Raw genomic sequence first — 15525 nt, forward strand, 5'->3', positions numbered from 1 at the left:
GCACCCCCCTCCCCCCTGAAAGGTGCCAATTGTGGCGCCGGAGGGGGGGAGGATTCCGATGAGCGGAAGGTCCATTTTAGGGTGGACCTCCGCTTTAAAGTGGTTGTAAACCCTTACAACACACTTTGACCTACAGGTAAGCCTAGATTAAGGCTTACCTGTAGGTCCAAGAAGTATCTCCTAAACCTACACGGTTTAGGAGATATTTGCCAAAAGACAGGCACCGCTGTCTATGGCTCATGCGCTGTAGACAGCGGCGCGCAGGTGCACTGAGCGCGGTACCGTCAACGGCGAATATGCCGCACATGGCGGCTCCCTTGCGCATGCGTGGGAGTGACGTCATCGCGGCTTCGCTGAATGACAGCGGGGGAGCGGCGAGACCCACCGAGAAGATGGATGCGCCAGACTACAGGGGACAGCGGTGACATCGCTGGCTCCTGTGTCAGGTAAGTGACACATAATGGACTACTATGCGATGCATAGTAGTCCATTATGCTTTACCTTTGCAGGGAATCAAAGAGGAAGTAAACCCATCAGGGTTTACTTCCTCTTTAACAGTATAAAATGTGTAATAACTAAGCAGATCCATAAAGACCATTGCAAAGTGGATTTAGCCCTGGTTCACACTGAGGCCGCGTACACACGCGCGGACTGTTTGCCCAACCTTGTTCGTCAAACAGTTTCATCAAACAGTCCGCTCAAAATTTGCATGAGCGGACTTGCCCACACACGAGCGGACTGTTTGAGCGAGCTGTTTGCCAAACAGTTCGCTCAACTTTTGAAATGAACGGACTCGCCCACGTAAGGAGGAGGCAAATCCGCCCATTTCGAGCGCGTGTACAGGTAGGTGGGGCCCGCGAAGGAGACGTCGCGGGCTCCGCCGCCTGGAATGGGCTTAAAGGGGAACCCCAACGCCGAAAAAAATCGGCGTGGGGGTTCCCCCAAAGTCCACACCAGACCCTTGTCCGAGCACGCTACCCGGCCGGCCAGGAAAGGGGGGCGAGCGAGCGCGCCCCCCCTCCTGAGCCGTACCAGGCCGCGTGCCCTCAACATGGGGGGGTGCCTTGGGGAAGGGGGGCCGCGCGGCCCCCCACCCCAAAGCACCTTGTCCCCATGTTGATGAGGACAAGGGCCTCTTCCCGACAACCCTGGCCGTTGGTTGTCGGGGGTCTGCGGGCGGGGGGCTTATCGGAATCCGGGAGCCCCCTTTAAGAAGGGGGCCCCCGGATACCGGCCCCCCACCCTATGTGAATGAGTATGGGGTACAATGTACCCCTACCCATTCACCTGTGAAATAAAGTACAAAAAAAAAACACAACACAGGGGAAAAAATATTTTATTGCACAGCTCCGGGGGTCTTCCGTCTTCGGGGGTCTTCTCGCCGGACTCCTCCGCTATCTGTGTGTAGCTCTTTTACTAGCGGAGGAGTCCGGCTTTCTTCCTCCCCGCCGCCGGCCTCTTCTTCCGACTTCGGGGGTCTTGTCCCCCTCTTCGGTTCTTCTGCCGGGCCACCGCGCCTTCTTGTAGCTCTTTTACAGGCGGTGGCCCGGTCTTCTGTCGCCGCTGCCTTCCGTTCTTCTGTCGCCGCCTTCGGTTCTTCTGCCGGGCCACCGCGCCTTCTTGTAGCTCTTTTACAGGCGGTGGCCCGGTCTTCTGTCGCCGCTGTCGCCGCCGACTTCCGTTCGTGTTCTTCTTCTTCTTCTTGTTCTTCTCCAGGAGATGTTGACACGTCGCTCCCTCCGGCCGGAATGCCAGAGCCGCGCTGTGCGGTCACTTATATAGTGACAATGGGGCGGGGTCACATGGTATATGTCACATGGGTTGGTCACATGGTGACCCCGCCCCCTTACGATGTCATAGTCCCCATGTGACATCAACCCATGTGACCAACCCATGTGACATATACCATGTGACCCCGCCCCATTGTCACTATATAAGTGACCGCACAGCGCGGCTCTGGCATTCCGGCCGGAGGGAGCGACGTGTCAACATCTCCTGGAGAAGAACAAGAAGAACAAGAAGAAGAACACGAACGGAAGTCGGCGGCGACAGCGGCGACAGAAGACCGGGCCACCGCCTGTAAAAGAGCTACAAGAAGGCGCGGTGGCCCGGCAGAAGAACCGAAGAGGGGGACAAGACCCCCGAAGTCGGGAGAAGAGGCCGGCGGCGGGGAGGAAGAAAGCCGGACTCCTCCGCTAGTAAAAGAGCTACACACAGATAGCGGAGGAGTCCGGCGAGAAGACCCCCGAAGACGGAAGACCCCCGGAGCTGTGCAATAAAATATTTTTTCCCCTGTGTTGTGTTTTTTTTTTGTACTTTATTTCACAGGTGAATGGGTAGGGGTACATTGTACCCCATACTCATTCACATAGGGTGGGGGGCCGGTATCCGGGGACCCCCTTCTTAAAGGGGGCTCCCGGATTCCGATAAGCCCCCCGCCCGCAGACCCCGACAACCAACGGCCAGGGTTGTCGGGAAGAGGCCCTTGTCCTCATCAACATGGGGACAAGGTGCTTTGGGGTGGGGAGGCCGCGCGGCCCCCCCTTCCCCAAGGCACCCCCCATGTTGAGGGCACGCGGCCTGGTACGGCTCAGGAGGGGGGGCGCGCTCGCTCGCCCCCCTTTCCTGGCCGGCCGGGTAGCGTGCTCGGACAAGGGTCTGGTGTGGACTTTGGGGGAACCCCCACGCCGATTTTTTTCGGCGTTGGGGTTCCCCTTTAAGCCCATTCCAGGCGGCGGAGCCCGCGACGTCTCCTTCGCGGGCCCCGCCTACCTGTACACGCGCTCGAAATGGGCGGACTTTCCGAGCGGGAACAGTCCGCTCATTTCGAAAGTACAGCGGACAGGCCCACACACGGGCGGACTGTTCGCTCAAACACAGTTTCAGCGGACAGTTTTTCGGAATTTCCGAAAGAGTTTGTCCGTCCAACTGTCCGCTGAAACTGTCCGCTGAAAGCCCACACACGAGCGGACTGTCCGCCCAAACACTGTTCAGCGGACAAGGTTGGGCGAACAGTCCGCCCGTGTGTACGCGGCCTGAATGCAGCTTTGAAATTGTGCGACTTCACTTGAAATCACACAATTTTAAACCCGCATGTCAGTGCGACTTCAGGTGTGACTTGGCTCACATCTGTGCACCTGAAATCGCCAAAGGTAGTGCAGGAACTACTTTTTCAAATCGGTGCGGCACCGCCAAGTTGGTGTCGCACCGATTTAAACAGTTCTATTTCTGACAATAGGGTCCAAATTGCATGACAAGTCGCACCGGTGTGAACGGGGGCTTTATGTTAATGAACTGTTTTTCTAGATCATTCTAGATGCTCTAAGTGTTTTTGGTCTCCCTTTTTACTTTGATCAGGACAATGCGAAAAAGAAAACGTCCCCGCAGGGGTAAAAGAATTACCCTTAAAGCTGCTAAGAAAGCCATCCGTATTACAATTGATGGCAAGAAAAGGCTGGTTCTATCTAAGAGGGGGATTTCATTCTTTCCTAAATGCTTGTTGAAGCTCTTGGATGTGGTAGAACTGGATCTTAGTCGAAATTTTATAAAGAAAGTGCCTAATTGGATACAGAAATTTGAAGGCCTTCGCTTGTTAGACCTGCATAGCAATCAGATTAAGAAACTTCCAGAATCTATAGGGCAGCTTCAAAATCTACATTACCTCAATGTTAGCAACAACAAACTCACAGAAAAAGGTATTCCTATGGCGCTGAACCAGCTGAAGAAACTTCGTCAACTTAATCTTGGTCTTAACGCTATTGATGTTCTACCAACTGCAATAGGTGCCCTTAAAGATCTTGAAGAGATAGGCCTGTTTGACAACAAGCTTACTAAAGTGCCCCCCGGTGTCCTTGAATTGCCGAAATTAAAGAAACTAAACACTGAGAGAAATCCTATATTGCCAACAAAAGAAGAATTGGAGACAGAACAACATGAGGTCATCCAATGTATTGGAAATCTTCATCTTGTAGATGAGAAAAATTTGTGCAAGCCTTGTGTCGCTAAGTGCCAAGCTGAAAAAAGCAAGCTGGATAAATGGAAACCTCTCTTCACCAACCCAGTGACCCCAAACTCAACCGCCATAAATATCGAAACAAATGAATAATAAATATTGAATCTGCATTGTATAACAGAATACTGAGGTGTACAAAAGACTTGTCATTTTTCTATCATAACTAGCATATATACATATATACAATAAAGAACAGTTGCGCTGTTTCGATAAAATAGGGTATCTAAAAATTTCAGCTGCATGATTAATCACTTGCTTACTGGGCACTTACCCCCCTCTTGCCCGGCCAATTTTCAGCTTTCAGCATTGATGCAATTTGAATGACAATTGCGCGGTTATACAACACTGTACCCAAATTAGATTTTTATATTTTTTCCCCACAAATAGAGCTTTCTTTTTTTGGTATTTGATCACCTCCGTGGTTTTATTTTTAGTAAAAAATTGAAAAAGACAGAATTTAAAAATGTTTTTTATATTTTTTTATATTTTGTCATAAAATTTTGCAAACGGGTAATTTTTCTCCTTCATTGATGTACGCTGATGAGGTAGCAGTGATGGGCACTGATAGGTGGCAATGATGGGCACTGATGGGTGGCAGTGATGGGCACTGATGGGTGGCAATAATGGGCACCGATTGCTTACACTGATAGGTGGCACTGATTGCCACCACTGGTGACCATTGATAGGTGGCACTTGTGGGCATTGATAGGTGGCACTTATGGGCATTGATAGGTGGCACTGGTGGGCACTGTGGGCACTGGCAGGTGGCAATAACAGGTGGCACTGGCAGGGGGTACTGATTGGCACAGATGAGGTGCCTGTGTTCCTTCCTCTTCGGGACCAATGTCCCTTTAACATAAGCCGGTGATCGGCTTTTTTTTCTCCTCACACTGTCAGCGTGAGGAGAAAAAAAACGATTACCGAGCTTTTGTTTACATCATGTGATGAGCTGTCATTGGCTGACAGCTGATCACATGGTAAGGGGGCCGGACCGGCCCCTTACTCGGATTGATGATCACCCGAGTCTCAGTGACTCAGTGATCACAGCACGCTCCCCGTCCTATGACGGCCTTCCGGAAATTGAGGTCTGTGCTGTAGCCGTCATTCGGCTATGGCCCGGACCTCAAGTGGTTAAACAAGTGGAAGCAGGACACAGCCCCTTGCCACACAAGCCATTTTTCAGCTTTTAACACTGTTACACTTTGAATGACAATTGTGCAGTCACACTGTACCCAAACAATTTTTTTATCATTTTCTTAACAAAAATAGAGCTTTCTTTTGGTGGCATTTACTTACTGCTGGGTTTTTTATTCTTTACAAAAAAAAAAAAACAAAGACCAAAATTTCTTTACTTTTTTTCTGTCAGTAAATTTTGTAACTCAGTCATTTTTTGCGCTGATGAGGTAGCACTAATAGGCACTAATATGCTGAACTGGTGGGCACTGATGAGGTGGCACTTATGGGCACTGATGAGGCGGAACTTATGGGCGCTGATGAGGCATAGTTCACCTTTACTAAAAAACTGGGGGTGTCTGTATATAAAAACAAGCTGTGTAGCTTTGACCAAAGTTGAACAATGACCTTGCTGTAGATGTAATGTACCTCGTGAAGCCTGACCGGAATACTCCCAAGATGTTGCTAAGGATGTTGCTAAGAGAGGCCTAGATATTATTGTTCACCTTCAATATCACAGGATTGAGCTTCCTCTGATTCAAAAACGCAGGGGCAGCTATTGGCTACTGGCTATTGAACTTCCTTTTTCTAGTCCTGTCATACGTGCTGTATGCCACTGCGTTCTAAACGATCAGACATTGGTGTGATTGCGTGTAGACAAATCCGTTTCAGCGCAACTCTGACGGAACACCGTCAGAAAAAACATCAGAGTTTATTCTGATGGAAAAAACGTTCGGGTGTACACGGCATTAGGTTGCGCTGTAAAATATGTACATGCAGGCACCTCTAGATATCTACTAGATACTTTATAGGACTAAAATGAATAACCATTGCTAACTTTAATAACAATAACAATAGCAATTTATTATTTTCACAATATTTTGCTATATTTTATATCATAGGCGTTATGCAAAGTGATACAGAGGAAAGAAAATTATTTTTAACAAGATGAACAGGCACTCTTAGGCTGCTTTCACACTGGGGCGGTATTCAGGCGTTACAGCGCTAAAAATAGCGCCTGTGTAGCGCCTGAAAAAACCGGGCCCTTTCACTCCAGTGTGAAAGCCGAAGGGCTTTCACACTGGAGCGATGCGCTGGCAGGACGGTGAAAAAAGTCCTGCTAGCCGCATCTTTGGAGCGGTGAAGGAGCGGTGTATTCACCGCTCCTAAACCGCTCCTACCCATTGAAATCAATGGGACACCGCGGCAATACCGCCGGCAAAGCGCCGCTGCAGCGGCGCTTTGCGGGCGGGTTTAACCTTTTTTTGGCCGCTAGCGGGGGTTAAAACCACCCCGCTAGCGCCCGCAGACCGCCGCTAAAACGATGGTAAAGCGCCGCTAAAAATAGCGGCACTTTACCGCCGACGCCGCTCCCGCCCCAGTGTGAAAGCAGCCTTAGGGTTGGATTTCCATCAATGAAGCACAAAGGCATGCGATGTTTGGCACTGAAAGCAGTACTCCTTTACTACACTCATGGCTTCTACATAGAAGATTCCAACCTGCCTGAGAATATTATGAAAATGTGTAAATAAGTGTCTAGGAGATGATTGCATGACCAGTGTAAATAAGATGTCTCACCCTACCCCCAGACTGCTGACCAATCTACTCCAAGACCCCAAGACTTTATAACTTAACTTAAAATGAAGAGGCCACACTTTAATTGGAGTATAAACAAGCCACAGCCGCCATTTATTCATAATTATATAAATTAACATTATATCCAACAACAAACACAAACTTCAGTATCTCCACCCGGTGGTCTTTGAAGACACTTCCCCAATGAACTTATATCCATATCCCACACTGCGGGCCTTTTACCATACTAGGCCTACGGCCGTGATATCCAGCCCGAAGACAACTCTTACTCGCAGTGTTACCATACCATTTCAGTTAACCCACATTAACTGTACACCAAAAAGGGGGAGAAGCCCATACCACCTCGGAGTCCCCCCATATTTCCATATCCATGGGTCAGTTACCACCCACAAAGACCACCACTACTGCCACTTCACTGCTGCCATGACAAAGTCCACACCCAGCACCTGCAAATAAATAATCTTCCTACCTTGGTCACTAGCTGTTTCTTCTTAGCCCGGGAAAAAAAAACCTCCCCCTTAAATAAACTATACCTCTCCCATCCATGACTCACTGCCCACTGCCCCAAACCTTTCCAACTTAACCCCTGCCTCTCCCTTATTACACTGTCATGCCGGCCTTCTGCCAGCTCCCTCGCAGTCCACCTGCTCCCAGGCCTTTCTTCTCTACTGATGTTAGGTGTGACCAATAACTATACAGAAAAAGCTGCCTCTGACAACTAATAGGCACAGACCTACCCAATGTACCCTCCCCTAAAGTTGAACACCTGGCAGACATAAATGAATGCAGCTCTGTATTTAATAATACATTAATATTTGAGGATGCAGAGGGACTGTCCACAGCCCAGAGCACAGGGAAAAGAGGAAAGCACTGCGGCCTGCAGCAGTGAGGAGTAAGGTAACTAATGCAGCCTCTGCCTTTAAACCCTGGACTTAACAAGCCATTAAAACTTGCAGTGCCAAATGGAGTCAGGGCACTGCCAATTTTGTCTATTTTGTGCCTACTGTTGGACCTTAATCATAAAACACTTTCAATGCATGTTGTAGCTGTGTATATACTGTATTCATGTAGCCGGGTGCTGCTTGTTTAGCTGCAGCTGCTAAATTGAGGAGCAGAATTTCAGGGCAGAGGAGTGAGACTGTGATTATAAGCTCACCCACTCACTTTCTTATTTAAAAAGTAAATAAAGCAGCCAGGTGAGTTTTGCTAACTTAATGCCTCTAGGGAAGCCTGTTTGAAGACTGGTATGTCCACTGTATAGGACTCCCAATGGCTATCTTGGGTTGTGCCATTAAGTGGCTTGCCTTTGAAACCTATTTGCAGCTTTTGCTGTAATGTAGTGCCCCTGCCCTAGGTGGGCTAATTTCGTTTTTTGGCTCTGCTGTACCCAGCTGAGCAACAATTTATTTTGCAGGTCTGGTCATATCTATCCCTAAGCCTAATTGTTCATTTCTCCTGCCTGCCTCTGGAAGAAGCTTTCAGAAATAGGAGTAGAAGGGTTAGCCACTGGGTTATGAATATTTATCTGACCTCAGCCAATCTATGTGAGGTCAGAGGCCAGAAGGTGTGGCTAGGGAGAAGATAAATGTTTGGGGAGGTTTGATCAGAGCTCTGTCTCTTGGGGTCCACCCCCTCGGAGGCAGCTTGAGTGTTACAGGTAGAGCTGTTGCTGTTGGGACTCAGCATGTGTGGATTTTAGAGGAACTTGCTGGAAGACATCACCTGTGGAAGCTGGGATAGAGAGAAGATTCTTTAATTGGAGAGTGTTGCAATGAAGCTGGCTGGAAAGTTTCTTCTGGACATCATGACTAAAACCTTTAGCCACAGCTACAGGTGTGCAAGTACATTGAGGGTTGAAGTCAGAGATTGCTGCAAGGACTGTGACTGCTTGCATAGAGTCTCTGATAAGCTGGACCCCTTTACTTCCAGCATTACTGGAGACTGCTACTGAAGGATTAAATACTGCTGGAACAGAACTTTGCTTGCAAATTTGTTCTATGGCACCTGCATGTGTTTTTGGAGTATCCTGCACCCTCATCCCTATCACGTACCAGGTAGTAGAGCCTGATATGATGAGGAAGACATCTCCCTCTACCTACCTCTGACTCAGGGCCTCTGATAATGTAGACAGAAGGGGCAGGAGTACAGAGTGGCACGAGTGCCTGTAAGTCTTGTTAGCAGTAGGACAGGTGTCCACTCTGGGCAGGTAAAGTCGTCAGATGGCTCCAGCAAGCAGGCGAGCTGGTAGGCAGCCGATACTGGTGGCAGCAAGCAGAGTAGCAGAGTCAGTCAGGCCGGGTCATACACAGACAGGATGGATCAGGTACAAGGCACAGGCAGGAGTATGGTCAGGAAAGAAGCCAGGTCTGGAACTAATCAGTAAAGCAGGAGCCAATGGAGTAGACAAAAGCAGAAGTCAGGGGAAAAGCCGGTGCGGGTGGAGTTCAGAGAATGGTCAAGACAAGCCAGGTCAGCAACTGGAATCAGGATACAGAATCACAGGGTCACAGGCTACACAGGAGGCTTAAGACAAAGCAGCACTGATCCATTCCAGAGCACTGGCATAGGAATATGCATTAGCCAGTGTCCAGTTCCTGCGAGCATAAAAGGGAACATGTATTAGCCTGTGCACAGAAGTCTGTCCAGAGGAGTCATCGCGTCTATTGGCAAGCCTTTCCTTACAATTCCTCTACCCATATGTAGAGAGAGTCCTGCAATACATTTACATAAAAAAGATACCCCTAGAAAGTGTCTCACCTGCTATGTTGTATTATACTGTAAGTATAGTATAATGAGTTCAAATTCATTTGAATAACAAATATGAATACACGATAAGACAGAAAAGAAGTTTGATATTTTATTTATATCAGTGTAAAAGTATATATAGATTGTAAATCCATTCTATTAGTTACAATAAAAAACTATTAGTTCATGAAAAAAAACCAATAGTATTATCAAATTGTATATATACAGCCTCTAGAGAATGAAAACATTAAAACCTTATCCACCTGCTTGGAAATGGAAAGCTTTATACATAATCTGGAGTCGGGGTATAAATGAGAAATCTAGGCACTAATACAGGATTTGCAGCAAATCACTGAAGAAACGTCTAAATTGACAGATGTGAACTTAAAGCCTAAACCAGTTCACAACAAAATACGTTACAAAACACGAGGCTCAGCTGCAAACTCTGTTTTTACTGCATGATAATTTTGAAAACTGGCGTCACCGTAAAAACAATAGAATACGAGGACTCCCTAATGCCGCGTACACACGGTCGAACTGTTTGACGTACTTAGTCCGTTGAAACACATTTCAGCGGACAATCCGCTCGTGTGTGGGCTTCAGCGGACTTTTTCAGCGTGCAGTCCGGAGTACTAAGAATTTCGGATTTTCCAAAAATCTGTCCGTCGTACTTTGGTTTCAGGGGACAATACGGTCGTCAGTATGCTAGTTCGACGGACTAAGAATGGCGCATGCCCAGAAAGGATTTACACGGCGGAAGGGTGCTTTGCTGTGTCTTGGACTTCCTATTTCTAGTCCCGTCGTACGTGCTGTACACGTCATCGCGCAAGCTTTCGACGGACTGTTTGTGTATCCGTGTGTGGTCAAGTCCGTTCAGTGGAAACTACGACGGATTGTCCGTTGGATTGTATGACGGACTAAGTACGCCATACAATCCGCTCGTGTGTACGCGGCATAAGGCAACAGGCACAGTGGACCTACACCCCACAGTCAAAGTCATTGTTACTGAATAGGGATGGGCCCAACACCCGGGGTTCAGTTCGCACCTTGAACAGGCAAAAAGTTTTAGCGAACATACAAACCCTTAAAGTCTATGGGACACGAACATGAAAAATCAAAACTCTGCATTTTAAAGGCTTATATGCAAGTTATTGCCATAAAAAGTGTATGGGGACCCAGATACTGCCCTAGGGGACATGTATCAATGCAAAAAAACGTTTTTAAAATGACTGTTTTTAAAGGAGCAGTGATTTTTAACTATGCTTAAAGTGAAACAATAAAAAATGTAATGTTCCTTTAAATATTGTGCCTGGGGGGTCCACTTAGTCTGCCTGTAAATTGGCGCATCTGTACAATGTACAGAACATGCCGCAGCATGACATTTCTAAATGAAAAAATGTCATTTAAACTTGCTCGCGGCTTTAATGTATTGGTGGCGCCTGGCAAAATAGATGAAAAAAATGAAATAAACCTGTGTGAGGTCCCCACAGTCTATACCCTTCAGATCTGGTATGGATTTTAAATTTAAAAAACAATTGGCGTGGGGTCTCCCCATAAATCCATACCAGACCCTTATCCTGAGCAAGCAGCCTGGCAGGCCAGGAATGGTGGGGGGGGGAGAGCGAGCACCCCCCGAACCCTACCAGGTTACTTGCCCTCAACATGGGGGGGGTGCTTTGGGGTGCCCCCCAGAGCACCATGTCCCCATGTTGATGAAGACAAAGGCCTCGTCCCCAAAATGGGGTTGTCGGCGTCTGCATTCAGGGGGCTTATTAGAATCTGGAAGGCCCCTTTAACAAGGGGCCCCCAGATCCTGCCCCCCCCATGTTAATGGGTATCGGGTACATTGTACCCCTACCCATTCACCAAGTGTAAATAAATAAAAAAACACAAGAGACAGTTTTTGACAAATCCTTTAAAGCAGGGCCTTGAAACTCATTTCGGAATACTGAAATATCCGTGTAGGTAGGGAACCATGAAGCCACCAAAATTTTCTCCCCCAGACATCCTTTCACCGGTTGGCTAGAGATTAACACCCCTCATCCCCTGAATATTACAAATAGACCTTCAAATATTACCCAACCTAGCGGACATGGCAACTCTTGCCCTAGACCAGCTTAAACATCTACCTCCAATGGAATTTTATTAGGCCTTCAGGTCCCAACACTTCTTCATCATAACTGTTGACAAAAATACACAAACTGTTACAGCTCTGCATAAAGATATGTATGACTAAACCAATAACTTGAACTTTCTAACAACCTGATACAACATAGATTAGAGCCATTCCTGGGGTGAATGGAAGACCATACTAATGGACCTTTTTCTCAACCACACTGCCTAGAGACACTCCTAAAAGAGGACACTGCATCTATAAACGTTATCAGAATCGTGTCCACTGATGCTTCAGGATACTTGCTAATTAAATGCATACATGTTCACATTCCTCAAAATATAAAGGAGATGACCTCATGACTAGGGATGGCCGAACTGTTCGCCCGGCGGTCGGTTCGCGGAGAATTTTGCGTGTTCGCGATTCCCCGTTCGGCAGACTATTGCCCGGCAGACTTATATGTTTACAGTGTGAAAGAACTTTGACCCATGATGACACATCCATCATGGGGTACAGGACAGCCAATGGAGACATTTCAGCACATGGACAATTGGACATTCCCCCTAACTTATAAATAGACCTGATCTGGCGGCCATTTTACATTCTTTCTTGTGTCATTATAGGGAGAGGTTGCTGTGTGGAGCAGGGAGAGACTGCAGTGACACAAATCGCTAGCTATTAGGTCCACAAAAGTCCTTTTAAGGACTGGTATGGTATAGGTGTAGTACAGGATATAGGGTTGAGTGCACTGCTGTGCTAGTGATTGTTGCAGCAGCCTGTCTTTTGTCAGTGCAGAGAGGGACAGGACGCTGTGTGCAGCAGGGACAGTCAGTTTAATCACTAGCTGTTACTATTAGGTCCACAAAGGTCCTTTCAAGGACATGGTATTGGTGTACAGTATATAGGGTTATGTGCACTGCCGTGCTTGTGATTGGAGCAGCCTGTCTTTTGTCAGTGCAGCAGGGACAGTCAGTTTAATCACTAGCTGTTACTATTAGGTCCACAAAGGTCCTTTTAAGGACATGGTATTGGTGTACAGTATATAGGGTTATATGCACTGCTGTGCTTGTGATTGGAGCAGCCTGTCTTTTGTCAGTGCAGCAGGGACAGTCAGTTTAATCACTAGCTGTTACTATTAGGTCTACAAAGGTCCTTTTAAGGACTGGTATGGTATAGGTGTAGTACAGTATATAGGGTTGTACATGTATAATATACTTTCTTCCAAATATAGAAAAAATATTATACTTGACTGCTGCCCTATTCTGCAGCGGTCCTTTATCAGTGTAGGGACTGAGGTACAGTCTGCACATCACTAGCTACTCGGTTCACAAAGGTCCTTGTAAGGACTGGTATAGCTGTACAATATATAGGGTGCTGGTGCACTACTGCTGCCCTATTCTGCAGCAGTCCTTTATCAGTGTAGGGACTGAGGTACAGTCTGCACATCACTAGCTACTTGGTTCACAAAGGTCCTTGTAAGGACTGGTATAGCTGTACAATATATAGGGTGCTGGTGCACTACTGCTGCCCTATTCTGCAGCAGTCCTTTATCAGTGTAGGGACTGAGGTACAGTCTGCACATCACTAGCTACTTGGTTCACAAAGGTCCTTGTAAGGACTGGTATAGCTATACAATATATAGGGTGCTGGTGCACTACTGCTGCCCTATTCTGCAGCAGTCCTTTATCAGTGTAGGGACTGAGGTACAGTCTGCACATCACTAGCTACTCGGTTCACAAAGGTCCTTGTAAGGACTGGTATAGCTGTACAATATATAGGGAGCTGGTGCACTACTGCTGACCTATTCTGCAGCAGTTCTTTATCAGTGTAGGGACTGAGGTACAGTCTGCACATCACTAGCTACTCAGTTCACAAAGGTGCTTGTAAGGACTGGTATAGGTGTACTATTTGGTGTGCAGTATATAGGTGTGTAATACACGTATAAAATACTTTCACATATAGAAAGCATAGTATAGTGTGTTTCCACTGTGCAGCTTTGTGACTGCTGAGCGTTTCTGCAGCGATACTACAAAGAGTGACAAACGCAATCCAAAAAAAAGTATTATAACTGGTGTGATAGACCAGTGGCCCCCAAAACGACATATTGAGGCGGGGTAATATATACCTTCTTCCACATATATACTGCACTAATCTCAATACTTTTGTCACAGGGTCATTTAAAAAAATGACAGGCAGAGGATGAGGCAGGCTCTTCCGCAGGGTGGTAGGGGTAGGGCAGGAGCAACAGACTTAAGCCAAAGTGGCAAATTGCAGAAGGTGAGTGCGATTGCGTCAAAGGATGCACCAGACTTGGGTGAGTGGCTCACTCAGCCTTACTCTTCTGCACCCTCATCATCCTCTCGATCTGCACCCTCTTCTTCAGTCTCTGCTATGTGCACCCCCAAAGACACTACTACCAACACCACCACCACCATATACCTTCCGCTTGAGTCACAGGAATTTTTTACGGTGCTGGTGTCAGTGCTCTATATCACTGTGCTGGTGTCAGTGCTCTATATCACTGTGCTGGTGTCAGTGCTCTATATCACGGTGCTGGTGTCAGTGCACTCTATCACGGTGCTGGTGTCGGTGCACTCTATCACGGTGCTGGTGTCGGTGCACTCTATCACGGTGCTGGTGTCGGTGCACTCTATCACGGTGCTGGTGTCGGTGCACTCTATCACGGTGCTGGTGTCAGTGTTCTTTATCACTGTGCTGGTGTCAGTGCACTCTATCACGGTGCTGGTGTCAGTGCTCTATATCACGGTGCTGGTGTCAGTGCACTCTATCATGGTGCTAGTATCAGTGCACTCTATCACAGTGCTGGTGTCAGTGCTCTATATCACGGTGCTGGTGTCAGTGCACTCTATCATGGTGCTGGTGTCAGTGTTCTATATCACAGTGCTGGTGTCAGTGCTCTATATCACGGTGCTGGTGTCAGTGCTCTATATCACGGTGCTGGTGTCAGTGCTCTATATCACGGTGCTGGTGTCAGTGCTCTATATCACGGTGCTGGTGTCAGTGCTCTATATCACTGTGCTGGTGTCAGTGGACTCTATCACAGTGCTGGTGTCAGTGTTCTATATCACAGTGCTGGTGTCAGTGCTCTATATCACTGTGCTGGTGTCAGTGCACTCTATCACTGTGCTGGTGTCAGTGCACTCTATCACGGTGCTGGTGTCAGTGCTCTATATCACAGTGCTGGTGATCATCTTCTGCACCCTCTTCATAGCCTTTACTGACCTTTCCTCTCCTCCATTGCCTTCATGCACTCCTGAGTCCTGAATTGTCAAAATTTCACATAGAAAAAAAGAATGCTTGTAGTTGTTGATCCCAGACTCACTGCATACATGTGTTATGTCAGTGGCCATGTGGTGGGACTATGTGTGCACAGCTAGTAATTAATTTGTGGCTGGAAATATGACCTGTAGGTTTTCAAATTTCGCCCTCCATTGAAGTCAATGGGGCCCGCCGCAAACATTGTGGTTCGCGAACTTTCGCAAAACGCCCCGTCGGAAGTTCGTCCATCTCTACTCATGACCACCTTACTATTGCCCCACCTTGGGACCCTCCACCTCCCCACTTCTACAGATCGGAACCAGCCTACTACACTTGAATGCCTGTCTTTCCCTGAAGGAACTATCCACTAACAAACAAACCTAGAGAGCATGTTTTATCAAAGCCTGGATACCAGGTGCATAATGGTAGTGTTGGTACCAATGCTTCATACCCCGAATCCTTATGTCTCTGTTGTTGTGCTACTTAGAGGTGCCTCACCTCCAACTGTTCATGTTAATATTGTTTATTTTTATGATTTTGAAGGCTATATTCTGCTTCTGCTGCTTATTGTTTTTTTATTTAAATTTTTCTGAGATTTACTTGGTGG

The 15525-nt window shown here is 47.4% G+C and overlaps 1 pseudogene; it reads left to right on the top strand.

Annotated features, from left to right (window-relative positions):
* Positions 1–3361: 3361 nt before the first annotated feature.
* Positions 3362–4105, top strand: LOC143990071 (leucine-rich repeat-containing protein 18 pseudogene; annotated as a pseudogene).
* The last annotated feature ends 11420 nt before the right edge of the window (positions 4106–15525 follow it).

Source organism: Lithobates pipiens, unplaced genomic scaffold (assembly GCF_037356315.1).
Source record: "Lithobates pipiens isolate NorthernLeopardFrog02 unplaced genomic scaffold, aLitPip1_a1.2 Scaffold_18, whole genome shotgun sequence".
NCBI classification, from domain to species: Eukaryota; Metazoa; Chordata; class Amphibia; order Anura; family Ranidae; genus Lithobates; species Lithobates pipiens.